Below are 14097 nucleotides of genomic sequence, written 5' to 3' on the forward strand. Positions count from 1 at the left end.
GGCGCCCGAGGCCGCCCGGGCGGGGACAGAGCGGCCGGAGCTGCCCGCGGCTCCTCCGGCCCGGCTCGGCTCGGCTTCCGGGCCGCCGCTGTTCCTGCGAAGGGCAAGCTCGGCCGGGCCATGTGCAGCTCTGTGGGTGTGCGGGGCTGGCGCTGCTCGCGGTGTAGGCGGGGAATGCCGGAAGGATTCACAAAGTCGCACAGCGGTTTGGTTGGGAGGGACCTCTGGTGATCCTCCAGTCCACCCCCCTGCCAAGGCAGGGTCGCCTGGAGCAGGTGGCACAGGAGCGTGTCCAGGTGGGGTTTGAATGTCCCCAGAAGGGAGACTCCACGATCTCCCATGGCACCTGTGCCTGTGCTCTGCCACTGTGAGGCTCTTCCTCGTGTTGAGGGGCAACTTCTTGTGTGCCATTGCTCGTCATCCTGTCACTGGGCAGCACTGAAAGAGTCTGGCGCCATCCTCTTGGCACCCACCTTTGAGATACTGACATGCATTCATGTGATCCTCTCTGTGGTCTCCAGACTAAACAGGCCCAGCTGCTGCAGTCTCTCCTCATAAAAGAGATGCTCCAGACCCCAAATAACCTTTGGGGGCCTCCACTGGACCCTCTCCAGTAGTTCCTTGTCTTTCTTGCACTGAGGAGCCCAGAACCACAGTGTGCTTTCTCACTTAATATGCAGATATTCTGCATATCTGTTTTTATCTTCTTCATAGCAGATTTTCTTCCAATGCAGAAAAGAGTTTTGTCAATTATATCTTACAATGTAGAGACTTGTATTTTGTATTTTTTAATCCAAAATTATTTTTTTATGTTCTCTGCTAAACATCAAATAAATAACTAAATAAATTAATTAATGGAAGTACAGTAGCTTTCCTGTCCACCGAACAGAGATTGGTTTGTGTTTCTGAGCTCTGAATGTTTGCGAGTGTTCACTGATAGGCCGTATCAGAGCTGCAGTGTTTGAGGAAGGGAAGGCAGTTTTGCAGAACTTGCTGAAAGGTTACATAAGGCACAATTGTGATTACGCTGTTTGAATTCTGTTGTGTACAAAACGTATTTACACTGACTTCCAGAAAGGCAAACTTCCATAACAATTGTCTATATGTGCCACATGAAGAACAAAGGAGTTAGTGACCCATTTGTGCGTGCTGGGTCGGGAAATGCTAGAAGTGTCTATTTCTAGTAAATGGTAGCTGGCTGTACCTGAGCCCAATGTTTTCCATTGCTGTGCAGTGTGAGACTCCTGGTGAACAATTCCCCAGGCGTGGGAGGCTCAAATCTCTGAAAAGGCGTAGCCAGATCTTTTAGCATCCTGTTTAAGAAGAGCAGAGAAGAGACAGACCTCAGTATGCACTGCATCTATACAGGGCAATATGTAAATGTCTCAAGGGCACTAGTTTTTCTCCCTCAGGATGAAATGTTAGAGCAAAGGACAGCCTTCCAGGTAAGCTGGCAAAGGAGTGGCAATTAAATGCAGAAGGCAAAAGCTGCTCTTTAGTACACAAGACATTATTAGAACAAGGGAGCAGCACTGGGCACACTGCAACAGCCAGTATGAACCAAGCAAGCTTGTATGGTGGGAGTATTTGAGGTGTGAGATGCCAACACCACTCGAGTGAGAGCAGCCGTGTCCTGACAATTTCCTGTATGGTCACCTTTGTAATATACAGGTTGATTTTGGAGTGCAGGCTGACTGGCCTCAACAGAATTGAGATTTCTGCCTTCCAGCTTACAGCCCTGTCTCCCAACTGCTGTCTGAGGCTGCCAGCAGGGATTTAGTTCAATGCTGAAATCCTTGCAGGTGTGAGTCTGAATAATGTGCCAAACTATGCATGTCCGTGTGGCAGCTCAGATGCGATACCCGTGCTACCTCATGCTGGAGCTGGAAGAATTAAGTGTCATAGCCCTTGTGTACTTGCAGATGGTCCTGCCAGGAGAGGTGGAGCTAGTGCCCTGCAGAGAGAGAGGAGAGAATGCTGCAGATGAGGTGGGAAAATCAACAGCTAAAATATGAAATGCTGTTGCCAGATTTAGACAACTAGAATAAATTACAAAAGGTGGCAAAGAACTTGTGACTACTTTGGGTTTGTGACCACTTTGCATTTTGCTTGGGCTTTTGAAATATGATGTCTCCATGTTACTGAGATTCCCTGATTATTTGACCAAGAGTTAAGTGAGGTCACATAAGAGGAGATGTGTATCACTGCTTAGTTTTGCTGTGTGTCTGTGACAGAAGAGACTCTTTGTCTTGATTGCTGACTTCTTGCCCACTCTCCTGATTTATCCTATTGGCAGGAATGCATGGCGCCAGTAGGCTGGCTCAAGACAGCTTTCTAACAAAAATCTTTGGCCAAAAGGAGAATCACATGGTGTCTGTATTCCATGTTCCTATTGTCTGGCTTGTGCTGGAACTACTGGTGTCAGGAGTGTCACAGTCCCAGTGGCACCAATGATACCAGTGGTAGGTGAGAGGTGACATCCTTTAGAGAACAGTGTTTTATGGAGTAGCAAGGCAAGCTGGGAGTGGAGGGTGACAGTAAGGCATGCATAACAGTGGCTTTATTAGCAAGTACCACAGCACCCAAGCAAGAATAGCAAAGCAATTCTGGTGGTGGCTAGAAGTTCAGCCAAGAGTAGAGATCACCAGTAACCATCCCAGTGAACACAGTGACAAGAGATCTGAGGTCAAGCCAGAAAAGCCAAGCCAGTGAGTCAGGGTCAGAATCGGGTTCAGTGACAATAACCAGGACCAACCAGCCGCCAGTCTGGTCATCATCAGACAAGCCCATAATGATGGGAAGGATCCAAGATCATCTCAGTTGGGTCAGGGTCCGGATCAGTGTGTGTGGCCAGGCACAGCCATACCTGTAACATAGCTGAGGCAAGGACTGAGGGAGAGTGCTTCAGTGTAGGCACGGCTCTTGAGCAAAGTAGGTGGCCCTCGATTCTTAGAGCTCCTTTTCACACAGCACTCTAATCCAAGGTCACTCAGCTGCACCACGACAGAGCTGCCTTTGAGCACAGGCAGCTTAGTGCTGACTAAGCCCCCTAAGAAAAGGTGTCATTAAGAACTTCACCCCAGCTGAGGGACATACATATGTGACTGACTCAGTTTATGTGGCTTAGTATTTGTGTGCCAGGGTTTATTTTAAAGACATGTAAACCATCATAATTTACGACCAGGTGGAGGCATGGCCAAACATACTCTCTGTACACTACTAAATGTTGTAAAGAATTCAGAATTGAATGAATAATATAGATCCTTTATTCAAATGGGTGTATTTTTCTCCTCTTTTGACACAATGCTCCTGTTATCTTGGCATACAAAATTCTTTGGATTTTCTTTTTCCTTTCTGCTGAGCCTTAAGACATGACTGTCTTTGAACTCAAAAGAGGATCTCAAGCTCATCCAAACCTGGAAAAGGAGCCATGCTAAGGCATTCCTTGAGAAAATATTGTGAAATACCTGTGTTTTTAGTGACTTGCCAGGACTGACAGGCCTTCAGAGTGTGTGCCTCCAAGCAGTGCCATGGTCCTCTCTCTGGAACACTTAATGCTACAAATGCTGTCAGCAGTGACATGTAGTCACACCGCTGAAAATAAATTGCCTACGACAAATTACAGCCCCCTCAGTTCTGGCTATGGTTGCTACAGTGGAATGCTTGCTTGGGGGTTGACTTGACTGTGCAGGCAGAAGGAACTCATTCACTTCCTTTGCATTGGTAGGGCACCTAGTCTTGTGTCTTGGGAGAAAAAATAAGACTTAGAAGGGAAAGCTCATGTCAGGTCTTCATTGGGAAGGTGCTCAGATGAATGCATGTAGTTCCAGGTGTGTCTGATTAGTTCTCACAGAACTCCTCTTATTTCTGAGATAGGGATTGCAAGTGACATGAATTTTTAGTGGGCAGCAGTAGCCAAGAGGTGCAGCTTTTTTCCCTTTGAATGCTGGAACACATATTGGAGGGCTAAGCAGTTCCTGATATAATATTTCAGCAGTATTACACTGTAGCAAAAAATACACACCACCTGTGTTGGAGGTCTTTTCAGATTTACATTACTTACCTCATGTCTTCTTGCTTATATTTTGGAAGCCTGATCAGTTGTGGTCTAAGCACATCCAAGAACCCCAAGTCCAGAATAAAATAAATGTGATGGCAGGCTCACTACTAGAGTTACTATTATTAGTTCCTGAGGGAGTTTTTGTCTTAACTGATGGATTAACGTCAGACACTGAGGGAAGCTCATGATATCTCTAGGTGGCTGAAGTCCAAAGCTGTAAGGTGTAGGTGCACAGTTTGTGGAAATTGGGAATGGGGCTGCGGCTGAGCCTCATCCCCAATGGGCACAGCTGTGAGAAGCAGGCGAGCGTTGGGAAGTTGGGGATGGGCTGAGCCTCATCCCCAATGGGCACAGCTGTGAGAAGCAGGCGAGCAGCACTGACAGCAATGAGCCTGGAGTGCCGGGGGCACTGACCAACCACAAAAAGGTAGAGAGGACACACAGGTGCAGTGGATGAACATGAGGGCTATAAAAGGCTGGGCTAAAGAACAAGCAGGGCAGCTGCTTGAAGCCTTTTGAAGTTGTGTGGTGTTACTCTGTGTGGGCTGATGCTTGAAGCCTTCTGCAATTGTGTGGTAATACTGTGTATTGTGCTTGTCTCAGCTGCGACAGTAAGGTGGCACAAAACTAGCTCATTTTTTTTTTTCCCTTAATTTCAGCAGCCCTGTGTGTATGAACACACAGGAGACATTTTGAAGGGAAAAGAAAGCAGTCAGGAATGAAGTTTGATTATTTATGGTGAGCAGATGGATTTAGAAAGTCTGCCTGCTGAGACAGAGGCATGACTCTGCAAATCAGGTAAGTGCCTAGTGGTCACAGATAAATCCTCTCCACAGCCTTGGTACTATGTGTATGGTGCTTCATACTATGTGTATGGTGCTGGAGGCGTATATTGTACTCAAATTTACAATCCTTTTTAATGTAACAACTTCTGTAATAGAGTATGTGTAGACTTTATGAAACACTGTGTATTTATACAGCTGAGCACATTCTCAGTGGCACACTACCCTTTCTTTCCTGGCAGGGAGTTTCAGCTGCCTTTCTAATCCTGATATTTTGTCTCTTTTTATCTAGGTTATACTGATACTTACCTCCATTTTCTGAGGCAGATTCTTCACTCCATATATATGATTTATTCATGCCAAGTTTTCTTGGACCTCAATAAGAATTTTTCCTGGTAAGTCATGACAAAACAATGCATACTTAGGCTCCCTGGCCATTATTAATTTCATGTCTAAGTTTGCTTGTCTGAACTTTGACTGTCACTGCCAATAGCAACTGACCACAAACATTATCCTTAACAGTAACAGCATTACAGACCAACTGTGCCCCCATGGAAGAAGAAAGATAAGACTCTGACAAACATAAAGCCCTTGCAAACATTTTGCAATAGCTAATAAGATTTTGTTGGAATAAGGATTAACACATTTTTCTAAACAAAAAACATACATGACTCTATGTTTGTCTCTAGCTTATTGTTTCTTGTGGAGCAAGCTGTAGCAAACAAATGACTTTGAATAATGAATATAATTGCTGTTGTAAAACTGTTGTAAGGTCACGTATTTCATGGCTCTTAAGGCCTTGTGTGTTGTCAGTTTGTGTCTTGCTTCACTTGGTTCTCTGTCTTTTGCAAAATTTTGTGTTTCCTAATATCAACCACTAAGTTCATGCTAAGAATTACCCAGGAAAACCAGCCACCTTTTGCTATTCTGAAATGAAATATATATGTAATTTTAGACGCAGGCTCAGGTTGGAACATAAAATTCAAAGTTACTTCCATCCTTCCAAATTATTTAATATATCATATTATTTAATATGCATAGAATTAGGGGACTGTGACCCAGCCATTCTGCAGCATGCAATACAGTAATCAAGAGTATGCATCTTGTTTGTTTTAGAACACATTACTATTACATTAGAATGCTGTTGACCCAACTGGTTAGCCAATATCAGTGTAGGAGAATCTGATATTTCTCTGTTTCTGCCACACTGTTTTTTGTCAGTGTGCAGAGAGAGTCATTCCTTTGAAAATCATGCAGGATTAAATAACAGGAGACAATGCTCCAGTCTCATTTCTACCAATGCTCCTGCCAAAATCCTTTTATGCTTACATTCCCATGTCCTCTTCTATCCATTTGCCAGGCCCTTGGCTGTGCTCTCCTGCCCTGTTGGCAATACACAGCTGCGATCGATACTTTGTGTTTGTATTTGCTGGGGCACTTTTAACTGCACTGTTCAAGCACTTCAATGAGACAATGAGTTTCCATTGCTGCAACAGCCATAAAATGGAAAGACCCTAACTTGCCATCAGCTGTACACCCTACTGGACATGCTACCTGTGCCAGTGACAGCTGGGAGCATGCTGATAGCATTTCTGTTCCTCCTGAACAGCACCTTGACATGCATTTGCCCATCCCTTAGGAGAGCTGGCCTCCCTTGCCTTGGGCAGCAAGCATTTTGCTCTGTTTGCTGTGTAGGTCAGTTGCTCAGCTGTGGTTTTTTGTTTTGGTCTTGAACAATTCTGGTCCCAGGAAACAGATTTTTCTGTCCTTCCCCTTGATGCAGATGAGAAAGACAAGGCAGCAACACCTTTCAATAATTTCTTTTCAAAACACATGTAATTGTGCAAGAAGTCCCTTTTATTCCAGCATAAAGGGTTAGTCCTATTTGTATTCAGTAACAAAAAGTCCAAATAAAACAGCATAGCAAAACAGATGAGACAGGAACTTTTTGTATCTGCCAGTCCAAATGTTTGCTCTTTCAGGTATGTCCATCATATCATATAACCTCTTAAATGAACACATTCAGCTGCATTTTAATTCTAGCAAGTATCTTATTCCCCCCATCTTCATATGGAAAGCTGTTTCCAAAGATCAGCCTTCTAGTTATCAGAAAAATTTCTTTGTACCTAGCACATATCAGTTTGTCTTGCTGCTAAACCTCACCTTGACCTCTTCCGTGATGTTTACACTTCTGTGGGCAGCTGTTTTCTTTCTGACCCTCTGTTTTTCAGGGTGCTATGCATATTCCCTGGAGCAATATGCTCCCTTTGTAGTTAGAGTATTTAAATAAATCATCTAATTTGGAAGCCAAGTCAGAACTTGGGTAGGCTGAATGACTGGAGGTGACCATCTCCTTCCACTGACTACAGGAGACCCTGGTGACTATGCTCCTATTTTGTGTCTTTGTGAAGTGCCTGAAGTTGGGCAGCATGAATCTGGGCTTCAGTGCTGTTGTTTGTTTCTCTTGACTGGTCTTGAATTCTTTCTGTGCACTGGTTCCCATGGCAATTCTTCTTTCTTGAACATAGATGACCAGTATTCCAAATGAATTCTCCTAAGTGTCATTGATCGCTTTTCTATCTCTCTGTCAATTGGAAGTGCCCTGTCTGTCTGAAATAGTTTACCATTATGTTTATTTTAAACAGGCCTGAAATTTGTATTGTATTTCTTTCCTCCTTCCCCATGATGTAGAGTACATTATCGCCCTAGCTGACACCTGAAATGCTTTTAAATCCTGAAATCCCTGATCTTTAACCATGGGTTATTAATTCTTACTTTATTTCTGTCACCCTGGTCTTCATAGTCAATTCTTCCTAGGCAGTGTTTAAAATGTCCTTTATAGAGGTACCACCTTCCAATTTACATGGCAATTTTAAGTTCCATTAACAACCCCTTGTTTCTGATGTCCTGGTAATTAGTGGCAGCATTAGGCTGCTTCCTCTGAAGAGCAAGAAATTCCTGTCAGAAGTCCACATTTTTGTGTTGCATAGTCACCCCTTTGTATACGTTTGCCAGGCTGCCCAAATAATGAGTATTGAAAGATGTTCCTTACTCATATTTCTGTTCTTGAAATGGAGGGAAATCTAACAATAAAGCTGTTACAATCTACCATGTAATTGCAGTTTTTTCCATTCCATCATTGGCAACTGCTGCTTGTTTGAAATATTATTGTTTAACTGCTTTGTATATGAAAGGTGATTTCTCACTGCAAGTCACACTGAAGCTGCAGGGACCTGCTGAAGCTCATGTTCCTCTCTCTGAATCATATGCAGACTTCATGCTTCACTTTACACTAAAAATTGAAAATAAGAGTGGTTCTTTATTGGAGGGAAGAGATGGTTTCAGCTGCTGGTTTACAGAGAGCTGATTAAGGAAGACAGGGAGAAAATTGTCAGGGTCATGTCCAAGGAAGGAAGATCTTTTTCTGTGGTATCAAAAGAGATGGTAGCTACATGGCTTTTTTTCTACCAAAGCCAAAGCATGTAAGTACCTGGCTGTATGCCTTATGGTTATCTCAAGATCAAAATCCTGGCACATCCCAGATACTTCTGCATTCCTGCCTTTCTCTTCCCCACAGGATGACTGTGTGACTCCCTTCTCATCTCTGTATTCACTGTCTCCAAGCTCTCCCTCACTCCAGGCCTTGTGTCCCACCTGCATCTGGGTTCACTTTTCCTTTCTCAAGTGGTTCAGTGTCCTATATGTCCTCTTCCCTCAGAATGGCCACCATGAGTCACCTCTCTTTCATCTTGCTCCTCTTCTCTTTCACAGACTTATTTGAACACTTGGAACTTAAACTGAGAAGACTGAGATATTTTCAATTATTTCATCAACTTATTTTTTCAGAGGTGGGCTATTCCAGCTGCTGTTGGAAGTGTGACACATGCTAGCTGGAGGCTCCAACTACTGCTTTCTGGTTGACTGGTCTCAGAACCAGGCAATTCCTGCTCAAGGATGTCTGTAATATTCTTCCAATACTCTGTAAATGATTGAATGCCAAGTTGTACAGTGACCCTATTACAGGCAAACATAAATAAGCAGACATGGCTATGAAGGGTTTTTGTGGGTCCTGGCTTTATCTCCCAAAAGAGTGGCCTCAAAAGCTGCATTGCCCTTTCAAGCAGTGATGTATAAAATTAAAATAATGAAATTGCCAATGCTAAGTAGTCACCATTTGCTCAAAGAGAAACTATACAGAAGAGCTCTTGCACCAAGGGGAGGAAAGTATGTATCCAGCAGGAGTTGGAGAGCTCTTTCCAACAACAACAACAAAAAAAATGCTCTCAGATGCAGATAGAGAAAAGAGGGTGTGGACAGAGCAGAAATAGGGTGCAACCCATATAAAAAACTGCTGTGCAATCTGTGGAGTGCAGGGGATGTACAGTGCAAGAATGTTTAGGTTTTCCAGTTACTGTCAATGCTGCCCAAAAATAATGACTCATTCAAATATGCTTAAGAACTGCATTTTAAAATTAAGAATCTGGACAGACAGGTACTGACATGGAAATGTACACAACAGTTTGTTTAAACAGTGTCTTTCACAACCAGCTACTCAGTGACACGTGACAAGCCACAATACTTCTGCCACGTCAGTTGCCTATGCCATATGTCCCAGCTTTGTCACCTTGGTCTGAGTCTGTGCCTTGGCACACCCACTGCACTGATGTGCTTATATGTCACACAAATCTCATCTACTCTGAAGCATGTTTCAGACCTGAGGATAGAGAGAGCAAAATCTTAGTCTTGTTGGGCTCCTGATGTTCCTATTCTTTCAAGGTTTTTCTATGCATTTGAGCAATTTTTTAGATTGCTTAAAAAAAGCAAAATTTTATCATGACAAGTGTTGTGTAAATATTCGTCTCCAAGAGAAACTTTTGGAAAATACACGCATGTTTGATGTCGGAAATACTGAATTTCATTTGAGGTCTGTGGGTAAAGAACATGCTGTCTTCCTGATTAGTCACAGTAAAAGACCCTTAAGACAGAAGCAGAAACAGGAAACTGTTAAAAAAAAAAGAGAAAAAGATGTGTCCCTGCATCAGTTTCATGTTGAGTATTTGTGTACTCCACATGGGTGAGATCTTCTGCCTCCAGCTTGCTTCATATAAGAGAGAAAAACACTGAACATAGTGCCTGCTGGACCCTCATCACGCACTAAAGGAGCATAGCTGTGGCATGTCTCAAACAGACAATGTGCCTGCAGACTCAGAGATTCCCCTGTGGCCTCTATGCCATCATCTCTGCTGCCTGTCCCTGCAGGCAGCAGCAGGGAGGGATTGCACCCCCATCCCTGAGGGGGTTCAAAGTGCCCTGTGCTGAGTGTCATGAATAGTGGAGCAGAGGCACAGTGGCAGGAGCCAGAGATGAGGCCTCGTGAGCTGCGGGGTTGAGGTGGTAATCACAGTGTGTAGTGCCAGCAGCATTCCTCTGCCTTGAGGTCAGCACCCTAAACCAGTCAGACTGATGCCAACACCTCACCACACCTGCCAGTAATGTCATTAAAAACCACATCCTCATCTCCAAAATATCAGCACTAAAGCCCTGTGCAGACCTTGACTGCCTTTTTGGCAGCCCTACTCCCAGCCATCAGGCACCTCCGTGGGGATGGGGACAGCCTGAGGCCAGGTTGGGACATCAGCCTGCATGTGTGGTGGGGTCAGGAGCAGGCCTGGTAAGGGATGTCCTTACACCTAGCGTGTCCACTCCACTAGTCCCCCTGCTGTTTCTGGGACAGAGACACTGGGGTTAGGACTGAAAACAGTATGAACAAGGCTATAATGGAAAAGATAAGATAGTGCAAGGTAGAATACAGTACAATGCAGTATTGTATTGTGTAAGATATTACTGCTGTGGTTATGAAAGTTGATCAAGTGACCAGGCAGGACAAGGTCATGCTATCAGGTTGTTTTCCATTTGTATCATTTTTGGCGTGGGTTTTTTGTTTGGTGGTAGTTGTTTTTTGCTGTTGTTAGATTTCACTGCTGAACCTAGAGAAAGCTCCCTTTTGCCTGGTGGCACTGGTGAGAGCCCATCACTATTCCAGCCTGTATAACAAATCTGTTTCTAAGTATGGGTGTTTCAGAGGGCATCTCATTTTTAAAGGAGGCTCACAAAAATGCTCTGTGTTGCTACTATTAAAGGCAGCCAGCACCCACACTGAAGTAGGGAGAGGGGTGGAACTCACAAGCCTCCGAGTGCCCTTTCCTCCTTCTGCAGGGCAAAGCTGATGGAGCAAAAAAGCCAGAGCAGGCCCCTCATGGATGCTGCTGTCCAGGACCTCCATGCTTCTCTGTGATACCATACCTCTCCAGGCCTTTTTGGTCAGAGGGCAGTTAGGCATTATATTCCTCTTCCTGTACCACAGAACTTTTATATTTTTAATTGTACCTAAAATTATAAAATATCTTTAAATCTCTCTAGTCTATTTATATGTTATATAATTAGGGCTGGAGGAATGAGACATACGCTATAGATCAACATACCAGTAATGCTACATGTACCTTCTCTTCCATTTTTTATTTAAAAGTATCTAAGACCAGTAGGATAACATGCTGAAAATATAAATCATGTTGCCTTTTGATGTAATTGAGGAGCTAGAAATAAGGAAGAGAAACACAGTATTATAGACCCATGTACGATGAATACTCACTGTGGCTTGTAGTAAAATTTTTAACACAGGTAGTAATAGGACATAATTGCAATTGAGGTGTTTAAGAAAGGGTGCTTCTCATACAAACTAACCACAGGAACAATTAGAAGTGCAAAAGTCCACGTTCCTCATGTGCTCTTAGTCACAAAGTGTATTCAACTATGAACAAACCCAGAGGTTGTGATCTTCTCTTCTGAAAATCAACTAACCTCATAATTACAGGTTTTTATATAACTAAAGGAGACTTCTTTTGATCTGCATTTCTTTTAGACAGTTTTGCTTTACATCCAAATAATCACTGACCTGGGTTGCACAGGGGACGTCTCTGAGCAGTATAAGTGAGATTTTCTTTCAATAAAGCTCCCTTTGCCCTGAGGGTTGTGTATCTTTAATTTACAGAAGGCAAAATTGCTTGGAAGTCTCTACCATGATTGAAGTGGCTTGTAGTTACAAAAATCATGTATTCCTCCTGGCAATATTATCCTTTTTTAACTCAAGCAAGCCCCATAAAACCTTAGAATATAATTTGTTTCCAGTAGTCACAACTAATTTCTCACTAATGGAAAGAGTGCGATGCAGGACAGATTGATTTCCATAAACATGATTTATTGTGTTATCTGTCTCATTAAAACAAGCAATTAGCCAAAGCTTTTAGTGTTACCGACTTTTCTGTGAGGATACATTGGTGATGAAAGCACATGTTTGTTCAGGATGGGAGTTCCTGTTCATTCACAGAGGCAGCAAGATGACTTACAGCCCCAAATTTGACAAGAAACATGACAAAGAGCTGTGTCTTTTCTCACCACTCCAATTCCTTTTCAGGAGAGTACATAACTAGCAACCTTTGCCTCCTAACCCTTTGTGGGGACACATGCCTGTGGTTGTCCTTGCTGTGCTGAAAGGCATGCACCAGGGCAGAGCTGGGACTTTGCCACAGCCCCCAACTCCACTACTCCTTCTGCTCAGTGGCACACAAACATTACCCCCTGGTGGGGAAGCTCATTTTCCCCATATGTTCTTAATTTTGGGCAATAAATAAATAATATGCTTGGAACAAAGGCTTGTAACTGAGGCCGAGACAGTTTTGCATTTATCATGCATGATAAATCCTGGCTGTGGTAACACAGGCATCCATGCCAGAAAATTCAGCAGCTGTATTACCCTGAAGACCGGTCTGTATTTAGAAGGGTAAATAAGATTCTTTTTTTCCTCAGTGGTTGCTGACAAAGTTTGTAACAGGTCTAATAATGCTTGTGTCCTGTGGGAAATATGTATGGTAATTTGCCTGTGTAAACACTCATTTCTCCTAAGTAGATGTTCTGTCTGGCTCTGCATGTCCCTTCACCTGTTTTAGAAAAACAGTTAAATAAGCAGCTTGTTCTCTGTGCCTCTTCTCACCAAACCAGAGACATGGGTCAAAGTCCAGCAGCTCTAAACGCCATCTCTGACCTTTATATTTTTGCAGACTCTCCCCTGCCCTCCTCTGCTGTAGACTCAAATGCTTTCTCTTCCATGCCATGAAGATCAGATGAATTAAAGCTACTTCAGACCTTTTTGGTCTTGGTAGCCTGGGAAAGTCATGCCTTCCAACAGTTTTATTTATTGACGTCTATCTGTGGCCTTTGGAACTTACGTGGTGAAAAAATGACCTTCAGATCCTGGGAAGGGATCCCATAGTTCCTTTCACGTTTTGTAGCTCTTTTTTTTCATATCTTTTGGTGTCTACAGCTGTGAAGACTGCTTTGCTTGGTTTTCCAAAACAATTTTTAAACGTTGGTTGACAATCGTGTTGTTGTTGCTCAGCATGAGAGATCGTTTCTGAATGGAGGGCATGAAGTGGTTTCCATTGCTGCCATCTCCTGGCACAGTTAATGAACTCCACACAGCAATAACAAAGGCACATTAGTGGGGAAGAGAAATTAAACATACTAAAATAGCATATAAATTTTCCTGAAGGCAGCTGGTAGATGCCAGGAAAGCATTTTAAAAGATAATACACACCAGAAGGACCACTGCCAGATGGAAATTTCAATGTCAAAGGAATTGCCTTTCTTGTTGTTGTAGTACCAATGTAACATCCAGGATGATATTAGAAAACATATGGAAAAAAATTGTATTTCTCTGTGTTTTGGTAGGCGTTTGACACAATGACTCTGCAATCAATTTTATGGTTTTGATGGAGTAATTTCTCTGCTGTTTGAAGAGCTCTTTCAGAGTAGGAAAAAAGAAAATATTTTGGGGTTTAAGCAGGTAGATGCTTAATGCTTTAACAATTGAAATTATGCATCAAAGTTCAAGGTGAGGTGCAAGGTTAGAAATGTTTTTGATTAACACTTCTGGAACAGATAACCTGACAGTGTCCCTATAATTGCTGTTGTTTGGTAACTGTGGTAAATGAAAGAATAATTAATAAATCTCCTGGAGTTCAGTAAAGGCAAAATAAGAAATACAGTGGGCAATAAATAAATAAATATCTTCAGGTGCTGTTTTTGCTGCATACTCAACACATTTCACTGCAAAAAAAAACCCCAGTCTTTGCTGTGCTTTGCAAAGAGAGCAACTCTGTGAGGTGCACAGCTGAATCCAGTGGGAATCCATCATACCAA

At 43.0% G+C, this 14097-nt stretch overlaps 1 long non-coding RNA gene across 1 annotated transcript; it reads left to right on the plus strand.

Moving 5' to 3' along the window:
- The first annotated feature begins 4570 nt into the window (after positions 1 to 4570).
- Positions 4571 to 13660, plus strand: LOC120510727. Its single transcript, XR_005629569.1, has 4 exons — positions 4571 to 4635; positions 4723 to 4858; positions 5135 to 5237; positions 12957 to 13660. It is a non-coding gene; the product is annotated as an uncharacterized LOC120510727 (long non-coding RNA).
- The last annotated feature ends 437 nt before the right edge of the window (positions 13661 to 14097 follow it).

Source organism: Passer montanus, unplaced genomic scaffold, assembly GCF_014805655.1.
Source record: "Passer montanus isolate IOZ18808 unplaced genomic scaffold, ASM1480565v1 scaffold6, whole genome shotgun sequence".
Classification (NCBI taxonomy): Eukaryota; Metazoa; Chordata; class Aves; order Passeriformes; family Passeridae; genus Passer; species Passer montanus.